Consider the following 10,937-nt stretch of genomic DNA (forward strand, 5'->3'; position numbering starts at 1 on the left):
AGTAGATCACCAGGCCTTTCTTCCAAGGTGCCTGATTTGAACCTCCAACCTTCCAGTTAGCAGTCAAGAGTGTTCACCTACACCCCCTAGGGACTCTAGGAAGGGGCTGTTTGAAAGATTGAGGCAGGCACCCAGGAATGGAGGAAGCACTGAGAACAGAGATGCTCTGGACTTTGAAAATCCACACACATACTCACAGGCACACATACACACATGCACACACATACTCATATGTACTCACACACTCACACATGTGCACACACACACATGCATACACACATACTGACATGTACGCGTACACACGTACACATTCACACACATGTGCACACACATTCATACACATGTACACACATACTCACATGTACACATACATGCATACAGACATGTACACTCACACACATACTCATCCACACGTACACGCATACACACATATAATCATGCACACATATGCACACACACATACACACATATGCACAGATACTCAGACACATGACACACATACACATACTCACATACACATACACACACATACTTACACGTGTACACACACGTACTCATGCACATGTACACACATACACACATACTTGCACGCCTACTCACATGTACATGAACACGCATACACACGCTCACATGCACACATACAGTACATGCATACACACATCCTCACACATGTACACACATACTTACACGCACACGTGCATGCATACACACACATACTCATATACATAAACCCTGCTTGGGTTCTTTCTCTCCTTCTACAGAGAACTCTCTGGAAGGCAGAGAGATAGCCATGGCCACTGATGAGTTACGACCATCCTACCCTGGCCTGGGAGCTAAGAGAGGCTGTGACCCACCAGGGAAGATTCTTATTGGCTGCTTACCGGGCTACCTGTCTGTCCTGACCAATCACCTTGACTGAGGAAATCGGGAATGGAGCTGCTGGACAGACAATGGCTGCCCTAGGAGACTTACACCAGGGGCTTAAGTTGGGTGACCAACTGCCCTAGTTTGCCAGGACCTCTTGCTTTTGGCACTGACCGTTCCCATGTCTTGGGACACCTCTCAGTCCAGCAAACTGGGCTGGTGGTCAGTCCAGCTTCCTGAGCCCACTGAGACTTCCAAGGCTGCCTAGCAAGCTGGATGAGCACTGATGACCTGTTTCTCAAGCGCTGCATTTCCAGGGCTTCCTCCTCAGATGTTCCACTCACAACATTCCAGAGGAAGAACAAACAAGAACTGAAACCAGGTCAAGGCCACCCCACCCTGTGGCTTCCCTCCCCAGCCCTCAATCCCTGCATCATCTTGTGGTTTCAACCGAAGCCGCTGTTTGGAAATGCCTGCTATATCTCCAGCCACTTGGGTGGTGGTTCCCCTTTCAGGTTGCAAACCAGGAGAAGCTTGGTTAACAGTTAGGTTAACGCACATTTTGGCATCAATATCTCCCTTCCCGACAAGTCCTCCTAAGAGAAGGTTAGGGCAGTGGTCATGCACAGCCCCGTGCACCTGTGGACACTGTCCTGGGACCCAGGACAAACTAGATCTCTAGGTAGTCCAAGTTCCCTTCCCTTAAAGCAGGAGTCCCTGGTCTTGCAGAGGCTGCTAACCAAAAGGTTGGAGATTTGAGACCACCCAGAGGTGCCTTGGAAGAAAGCCCGGCAACCTACTTCTGAAAAATCAGATACTGGAAACCCTGTGGAGCACAGGTCAGGGGCAGCTGGCACTGGTTTGAACACGCGTCAGCTGTTGACCTGTTGATTAAATCAGGGAGGTACAGATCCAGTGTGGACACCTTCTCCCTGACCCTGGCCGCCCATCTCCCATATCCCTTCCCACCCCACCCTGCTGCAGGAGAGGGGTCTGCAGGACCCCGGCCGCCCCCCTCCCATATCCCTTCCCGTCCCACCCTGCTGCAGGAGAGGGGTCTGCAGGACCCCAGCCGCCCCCCTCCCATATCCCTTCCCGTCCCACCCTGCTGCAGGAGAGGGGTCTGCAGGACCCCGGCCGCCCCCCTCCCATATCCCTTCCCGCCCCACCCTGCTGCAGGAGAGGGGTCTGCAGGTTGCACTGGGGGCTCTGGAAGGTTGCCAAGTCCCTTCCCCCATGTGAGCTGGCTTTGTTCCTAAAGCAGAGCTCTGGATGTGCTTCAGCGAAGAGGATGCCCAAAGTGACGGAGACTCCAGGCCCGGGGCTGCCCTCCAGCACCTCCCTCCCTCCTCTCTCTGGGGCAGGCGGCCATCAGCCAGGTGGGGGCCAAACTGTACTCTGGAGCTAAGAGCGACAGATTCACCGGAGCAGAACGCAGACAGCCTTGGGCTGAGGTTCCAGCTGAGTCAACTCAGCACCTCCCTGCACTACCCCCAGACTGCAAATCAAACGTGCCCTGTGTTCATGCTTGTGTCCATGGACGCAGCAGCTCAGCCTGGGCCGAGGGACAGGGGCCTGTCCTGCTCATAGATCTCAGGTGCAGAAGCCTCTGCTCACCTGCCAGCAGGCCCTGCCCCACTGTGCAGGTGAGGAAACAGAGGCTCTGCTGGGGAGGTAGTTTGCCTGGTACTACCACAATAATGGGGTCACTCCTGGACTTGGACAGTAACTGGGTTCTGCAACTTGACATGAAAGGCCCCTCTGTACCACCATTTCCTCCTCCATAGAATGAAGAGGTGGCACCTGCTAACTCGGAGGCTATGTCTGACACAGGCAGTGGGTGCGGGCCGGACAGGTGTGGGGACTGTGACCAGCCACAGGCAAAGCCAACGACCACCCTGACCCCGATGGCAGGAGGGTCTGATAATAGGTCCTGGGGTTGTCCATAGGTGGTACCAGGACATCCAGGTCTGGAGGCCACAGGGATCTCCAGGTTCTTCCTTGGGCTCACTCACTCCAGCCCCTGGAACTTCTGGAGCCCAGAGCCCCCCGAGAAAGCCCTGGAAGAGAAGCCACAAGCCTGGCCTGGGGACTGGGGGCTGGGGACAGGAGACAGGGGACAGGGGACAGTGGACTGGGGACAGGGGACTGGAGACGGGACAGGGGACAGAAGACTGGGAACAGGAGATAGGGGACAGTGGACTGGAGTCAGGGGACAGGGACAGAGGACTGGGGACTGAAAACGGGACAGGAGACAGGAGATGGGGACAGGGAACTGGAGACAGTGGACGGGGACAGGGGACTGAAGACAGGGCATGGGGACATGGGACTGGAGACAAGGGACAGGAGACAGGGACTGGGGGCAGGGGACAGGGGACAGGGACAGGAGACAGGGGACTGGAGACAGGGGACTGGGGACAGGGGACTGGGGACGGGGACACAGGACTGGGAATAGAAGGCTGGGGACAGGGGACAGGAGACTAGGGACAGGGGACTGGGGACTGGAGACAGGGGACACGGAACAGAAAAACAGGGGACTGGGGACAGGGGATCAGCTCCATTGTCCACTGACTGCTTGGGCTTCAGCTGCCTCCTCTGCAGAGAAGGGAGTGACTCCTGCGCCCCTCTCCTCACCCCCACCCAGCTGCCATGGCATTGGTATGACCTTAGTGCCTTGGGGACCTGTCTACTTCTCTCCTCCTGGTGCCTTCTCCTGGCCGAACTGCCCTACCTCCTCCCTCTCCAGTCTCCCGGCTTCTGCAGAGGCCCCTCTGGGAATGGTAAGTGGGTCTCTGTCGCTCTGCTGCACAGCCCCCTCCCATTGTGTCCTGTTAGAGTAGACAGGCGCAAACTCAGACTCCTTGTCCACTCGGTCTCATGGCCCTGTAGGTTCTGACCCTGGCCTTGTCTGGCCTGGTGCCCCCTTGTTGCTCACTGCCAGCCTGGCCTTTCTTTCTGGGTCCTCTCCCATTGCTGCCCAGATCCTCCATCAGCTGGTCCCCCTGCCCAGGACACCTTCTCCTGTCTTTGTCTGTTAAGTGCTATTTGTCCTTTCATCTCAGTTCACCTGGCGGGGTCACAGGGTCAGCTCAGCCCCTCCCACCCGCTCCCCCACTTTGTGAGGGCTTGCCCCCCTTTCTGCACTCAACACGTTCTAGTTGCACATGAGTTCTTCCAGGCCCAGGAGCCAGGGCCGTGTGTGGTTTACACTCACACAGAGCCTTTGAATGAAGGGAGGAATGAATGAAGACTGGTCTTAGAGGTCCTCCAGCCCTGTAACTGATTCAGGGGACTTGTTTGAGCCTGTGAGGCAGTTGTCTTGCTTTGGAGGCAGTTGGAGGTATGTGGGTCAATCCCTGCAGTGTCCTGTCGCCAGGGGCCAAGGTGGGGAGTTGACTTTCGGGGTTGGGGTCAGGCGGTGGCTCCTGCCTGGTGCTGGCAGTCTTGTTCAGAGAAATGAGTGAGCAGAGGTTAGAGCTGGTGTGACCAGTGCTTGCCAGAGGAAGCCCAGAAGGTGGGCGTCCATCCACAAGGGAACAGGTGAGCACCTAGGGGCTGGCAAGGGGCATTGAAATCAGGGCACGGTCCCAATCTTGGGAGGACCTGGGCCCTGAGAAGGGAGTTTCTGTCACCCCTCTGAAAGGCCAGGTGGGCACAAACTGGCTGCAGTGTAGGCCCCTGGGCTGGTCTGGCTCTGCCCTTCTGTCTTCTTGGTGGAGAACACAGCCCCAGCTGTCACGGCTCACAACCAGTCCTCCTTGATGTCCTGAACTGGCACCAGCATGGAGCCCATCTCATGCGCAAGGGGCCCCGGCGCTGGCTGGGCCGATTACCCAATGTGATGGTTAATATTGTGTCAACTTGGGTGGACCATGATTCTCAGTGTTTTGGCAGCTGTATAATTTTGTGATCACGTTCCTGTTGAAATTTGATGTGTGATCATCCTCATGATGGAATCTGCTGAGTGGTACGGGTAGAAGTGGGGCCTGTAGTGGCTCACCGCCCCCTCAGCCTTCATCTCTCTGCCCTCCGCCACTACTTCCTTCCTGCTCACCTTGTGAAGGTCGTTGGCTTGTTCTGGATTCAGCAGCTGTCTCTTGTCTGACCTCTGGTTCTTGGGACTTGAGCTGGCAGCTTACCTGTCCATCTTGGGATTCACCAATCTTCACAGCCTGTGAGCAAGAGTCCTGCCCCCCAAACTACCTGTCTTGGGTTCACCAGCCCCTGCAGCTAAGTGACTCAGGAGAAACCTTTCAGTCTGGCCTGCTGACCTCGGGGGTTCCTCGACCATCACAGCCTGTGAGCAAGAGCCCTGATCACTGACCTGCTCATCTTCGGTTCACCAGCTTCTGTGGCTCCGTGAATTGGGAAAGGACTCTATCCTGATCCAAGGACTTGGGATGTTCCAGCCTCTACAATCACATGAGCTGTTTCCTTGATATAAATCTCTCTCTATATTTATATGCCTTACTGGTTTTGCATCTCTAGAGAATCCAGCCTGACTAAGACAGTTGTCATGGATTGAATTATGTCCCCGCAAAAATGTGTGTATCAGCTTGGTTAGGCCGTGATTCCCAGTATTCTGTGGTTGTCTTCCAATTTGTGATTGTAATTTTATGTTAAAGAGGATTAGGGTGGGATTATAACACCCCTACCAGGTCACATCCTCAATCCAACGTAAAGGGAGTTTCCCTGGGGTGTGGTCTGCACCACTTTTTATCTTACAAGAGATAAAAGGAACGGGAAGCAAGCAGAGAGTGGGGAACCTCCTACCACCAAGAAAGCAGTGCCAGGAGCAGAGTGTGTCCTTTGGACCTGAAGTTCCTGTGCTGAGATATTCCCAGGCCAACGAAGACCAATGTATCACAAGGACTTTCCTCCAGAGCCAACAGAGAGAGAAAGCCTTCCCCTGGAGCTGATGCCCTGAATTCAGACTTCTAGCCTACTGGACTGTGAGAAAATAAATTTCTCTTTGTTAAAGTCATCCACTTGTATTTCTGTTATAGCAGCACTAGATGACTAAGACACTCAATAAGCAAGGTACGCGCAGGCCCAATCATGCCTTCCCATCAATCTGCAGTGCACAATTTTACCTGCCTCCACCATGTCACAGACGTGGTGAAACCCATGTGAAGTTGCTTACCACAGATTAGCGAGTAAATGCAACTAAGCCCGTGTGTACCCCGCTCAGTGCAAGCTGGCATAAACTGTGCTCACTGGTTAATACATTCCTGGGCACTGGGGACAGAACCCAGGTGGGGAATATGGTCCCCAAGGTGCAGCTGGGTGCCAAGCGGAGCAACGGCTCAGTCCCTGGCGCTAACACCTCTTCTGTCCTCGCGAATCACTTTCCTGGCAGTGTGACTGTCCGCTCACCAGAGCCAGCTCTCCTCTATGCATCAGGGTGGGACTGTGTTGACGAGACACGGTAACCTGGTGAGCCATGAGGCTACCCTGTGCCAGGAAGGAGCCCGTAGGTACTCATCCATGGGGCAGCTTTTGGAGCCCTCTGCTCACCTCGCCCTCCTGTTCCTCTGCCTGCCCCCACCCACTCCTTCGAGTAGTGCTTTCTCCCTCTGATCCCCTTTCCGGTAATGCTCTTTATCAGTTCAACACATATTACTGAGCACTGATTCCAGGTCTGGCTGTGTCCCAGGAATGGAACATGGAACTCAACAGATGGGTCCCTCTCCCAGGAGCTTCCTTCCCTTCTTCTGGGCTGGTGGGGAGAGCAGGGGGCAACAAGCAAATCCATGTGCATGGTGCCAGATGGGGGTAAATATGCCATGGGGCTTATTGTGTCCCTACAAGGTATGCTGAAGTCCTAGCCCCGGTGTCTGCGAACATGACCTTGTTTGGAAGTAGGGTCTTCGAAGATGTTATCAGTTGGATTAACATGAGGTCATACTGGAGCAGGGTGGGTCCTGGTCCCATATGAGTGGTGTTCTATAAAAGAGAAGGGACATGGAGAGACAGAGAGAGGGGAAATGCCAAGTGACAATGAAGTTAAGTGGCAGCTGCAAGCCTGGGGCCACCAGACGTTGAGGAGAAGCAAGGAAGAATCTCCCCTGGAGCCTTCAGAGGAAGTATGGGCCTGCCAACACCCTGAATTGGGACCACCAGCCTCCAGAATTGTGAAAGAATATATTTCTGTTCCTATAAGCCACCCAGCTGTGGTATTCTGTTAGGGCAGCTCTCAGAGGCTCTGATGCCTCGTCTGTGGGAAAACAGTTGGCAGATGGTACGCGATGGTGCCACTGGCAGCAACGGCTGTCCCGGCCAAACAGATTCATGGACCCCTGTCTGCAGATACCACAGAGGATGCCCACTCGCTTTTGAACAGCACTTTACAGTTTCCAAAGGACTTCCACCCACATCCACAACAAGCCTTTAGGTGGACAAGAACGTGGAACCAGCCTCAGAGAACCTCAGGGAAAGGCCAGCAGGGCCAGTTGCCTACCCCCAGGATTCCCGATGACAAGCATCTTGGAGTAGAAGCTGACTGTGGGCCTCATGCCTCAAGGAAGTGCTGCAAAGAGGAAATTGGAACTCAGCTCAGGCACAAATCTGAGGGTGTCCACGCCTCACTCTAGCCCACCCCTTGGGGACACTTGCCTGAGGGAGCAAGGACACATCTCTGCTGGCTCTTGAGGACACGGGGTTGCGTCCTATTCCATAACCACACACTAAGAGCCGTCTCTGACCTGTCCTCTTGGAACCTGAGAGGCCCAGCTCCATTTGATGCTGCCTTTGTTCTGTCTTCTTCCATGAAAATGCTTCCAGAACATTCTAGCTGCTGCAAAGTGCTCTTTGATTCTCTGCCCAGCACCTCAGGCTCCAAAACAGGACCGTTCCCCCTGAGAGAAGCTCGTAGATCGTTCTGTTGACTCCAGGTGGTTAAGTCCCCAATCCCCACCCCCAGTTAGAACTTGCGTTAGATGATGACTAACCTGGGAACGGGGAGGATATTTTTCATCTTCAGAGCTCGGCTAGGTTGCTTAGTAATCATCACAGCCCCGAGAATAGAAGGGCTGCTTCCCTTCCTAAGTTCAGGGAAACTGAGTCAGCCGTGCCACCTCCGTGCCCGTACTGGTACTCAGCGGAAGTAAGCCCAACAGGGAGTGAGGGGGACACTGGGGGGCCATGGGCTGCCTTTCCCTGGCATCCTCGCTACGAGGCTCCATCTCCGCCAGCCTCGCCTGGGCCCAGATGCAGAATCAATAAAAATGTCATTTTAAATAAAAAGAAAGCCAATCGCTTCGCTCGGCTCGGGTGCAGTCTGCATCGACTGCCTGCCTTTGGCTTTGTTCCTCTTTTTCTCGGGTACCTGAGCAGGTCGTCAGGGGGGAGGGGGTGGGGTGAGGGTGGTGGCCCTTCCTTGAAAGGCGGGCAGTCCCTGTTTCCTGAGCGAGCAGTTTAAAGGAAAGTGCTGTTTTGCTCTCCAATGCCTTCCTTTCCAGTTGGGACAAACTGCTATCCATGCAGCCCACCCTGTTTGCATTCAAATTGTAGTCAAAGTTGGCAGCTGTAAATAATACCCTCCCTGCTCAGGACAGAATTATTATTATTTTTCCTGCAGTTCTTGGGGCCAGTGATAAATATTTCTCCAGCTTCCTCGTCCTGCAGCCACCGCGCCCTACAGCGTGGAGCTGACTGCGCAGCTTCTGCAAGAGAGACTGAAAGGTGACCCAAGCAGTGGTGGTGGCAGTGAGGCCTGGAGAGGAAGGGACCGGAGTCACCTGTCGAGGGGCCAGGTGCAGGAGGCCTGACTTTTTGATGGACTTAAATTCTCTTCCAATAATAAGAAGAGTTTATCCTCAGAGCTCAGAGGTTGTGTTGCCCGAGAGCGTCATTGTGCACAGGGGGAAATTGAGACTGGAGGCGCTTTCTTGAGTGAGCCATGCATCTCCCAGCAGTCTCCTCCACCATCTGCTAGGAACAGACTTGTACCCCTCAGGAGGTCTCCCCCAATGGGGGAGGGGTGTTTCTTCTGGGGTGATGGGTGCAGCCTGGGGAGGTGGGAGCAGCAGATGAGAGAGGCCAAGGGCACCCCTCCTGGTGGAATGGAGCCTTGGGTGGCCGGCCTGGCTCAGGCGGGGCAGTGTGGTCTCCACTGACCTGAGCCTTGTAGCCTGTAAGTGAGAACAAAAACTGCAGCCCCCTCAGGCTGCGGGGAGCGGCAGAGAGGGCCATCTGACCGGGTATGGGGAGCAGCCGCCCTGGACGGCCACTCCCTGTCCCACTGCTGCTGAGGGGGTGCCTGGGGCTCTCTGTCCACTTCACAGGCTCCAATAATAGCAGCTAAGGCACAGGGGCTGGTGGAGATCCCAGCCCCAACCATGGCTGCAGGGCATTCCAGAACAGCCCCACGTTGCCCCCAAGGAAGCTGAGGCCCAGAGGGTAAGTGACCAGCCTCCGAGGGGACAGCACCAGCACCAGGATCCACGCCCAGGGCTGCCTGCCTCTGTCCTCTGGCCTGCCATGGCCACGGGGACAATGACAAGCGGACAGAGGACGTCTCCTAGCCCCCTCCTCGCCTCCACTCAGATGAGAGCCCAGAAGGGATGCCCCCTAACTCAGGTCCTTACGGGGCCTGCGTGCTCAGGCAGCCCTTCCAATGGGGACAGAGAAAGGCCAGGGAGGGCACAGGGGTCTCTAGAGGCCACAGAGCCGGAGGCAGGAGAAGTGGGCGTTCTCATGGCCCCCAAGCCCAGGCTCAGGTCCAAAGGCTCCAAGGCCTGGGCTGCAGCCCCTCCCCTGCCCGGTCCACAGCCTCTCTGGGAGGAGGCAATGGCGAAGGGACCCTGTGTCTGTATAGCACTGCGGGTTTATCCTATGAAAGGAATACAGCTTCCTTTGTGCTGCACTGGCTTGCTTTCTGAGGCACCTCCACCTTCAAAAGCCCAGCCTGGCCCCACCGCCTGGCCCCCTCCCTGCTTTTGTCTCTGCTTCCCCGGTGTTTCATCTGTGTGGCTGGTTCCTGCTCACTGGCTAATAGGATTGAGCAGGAACCGCAAGAAGGAAAGATTTGTCCACAGCCCGGAGGGACAGCCCAGCTCTGAGGCATTGCCAAGAGCCTCATTAAGCCCAAGGTGCTTCATTTCAGAGATGTGTCCGGGTGGCTTCCTTCGCAGCCTCCAGCCTGGGGGTTATTTATTTATTTACTTAAAAGCCTTGTCATGCCCGCCTGCCTTTCCCAGCAGATTTGCTTGATGGCTGGTCCCCAGCCCCCAGACTGCGGAGGTGAGACAGGGGTGTCCACATAGATGAGGCCTGTTTATCTCCTTCAATCCTGCAACCAGAGTGTTCTGACCCCCATTTAGAGATGGGGAGACTGAGGCCAGACACATTAGAGAAATTAAATAGGTCCTTGGTCCGGGCTGTTGTTAGTTGCTGTCAAGTTGATTCTGACTCATGGGGACCCCACGTATGCTGAGTAGAAGTGCTCCATCAGGTTTTCAAGGCTGTGATCTTTTGAAAATAGATTGCCAGACCTGTCTTCCAAGGCTCCTCCGGGTGGATTTGAACCACTAACCTTTTGGCTAGTAGTCGAGCACTAAGCCATGTGCACCACCCAAGGGTTCCTGCGGTCCAGGAAGAGTGGTGCACATGGTTAAGGTTCTCAGCTGCTAACAAAAAGTTTGGAGGTTTGAGTCCACCCAGACGTGCCTCGGAAGAAAGGCCTGGTGATCTATGTCTGAAAAACCAGCCAGTAGAAACCCCGTGGAGCATAGATCTGCTCTGAGGTACGTGGGGTCACCATGAGTTGGAGTCGACTCCACGGCAGCTGGTTTCACTGGTGGCCCAGGAAGGACTGACCTGGCGCCTGCTGGGCTCCAGGGCTGACTCTCCTGCTTCTTCCTGTCGCCTCAAGATGGCCTCAGAGAGAACGGCAGCCCTTCCCCATGCATGGCTTTAACACAGCGTCCCCTCTGCCACGCTGACAGCTCCCCTTGGCCACCCAGCCCTGGTTCAGCAGTGCCTCCCAGCTCCTCCTGTAGGAGGGGGAGCCCACCTGGGTGTGAGGGACCTCATTTCAGACTTCCTACCTGGTGGGAGGACTGGAGCTCCTG

This window comes from Loxodonta africana, chromosome 9 (genome assembly GCF_030014295.1).
Source record: "Loxodonta africana isolate mLoxAfr1 chromosome 9, mLoxAfr1.hap2, whole genome shotgun sequence".
Taxonomy (NCBI): domain Eukaryota; kingdom Metazoa; phylum Chordata; class Mammalia; order Proboscidea; family Elephantidae; genus Loxodonta; species Loxodonta africana.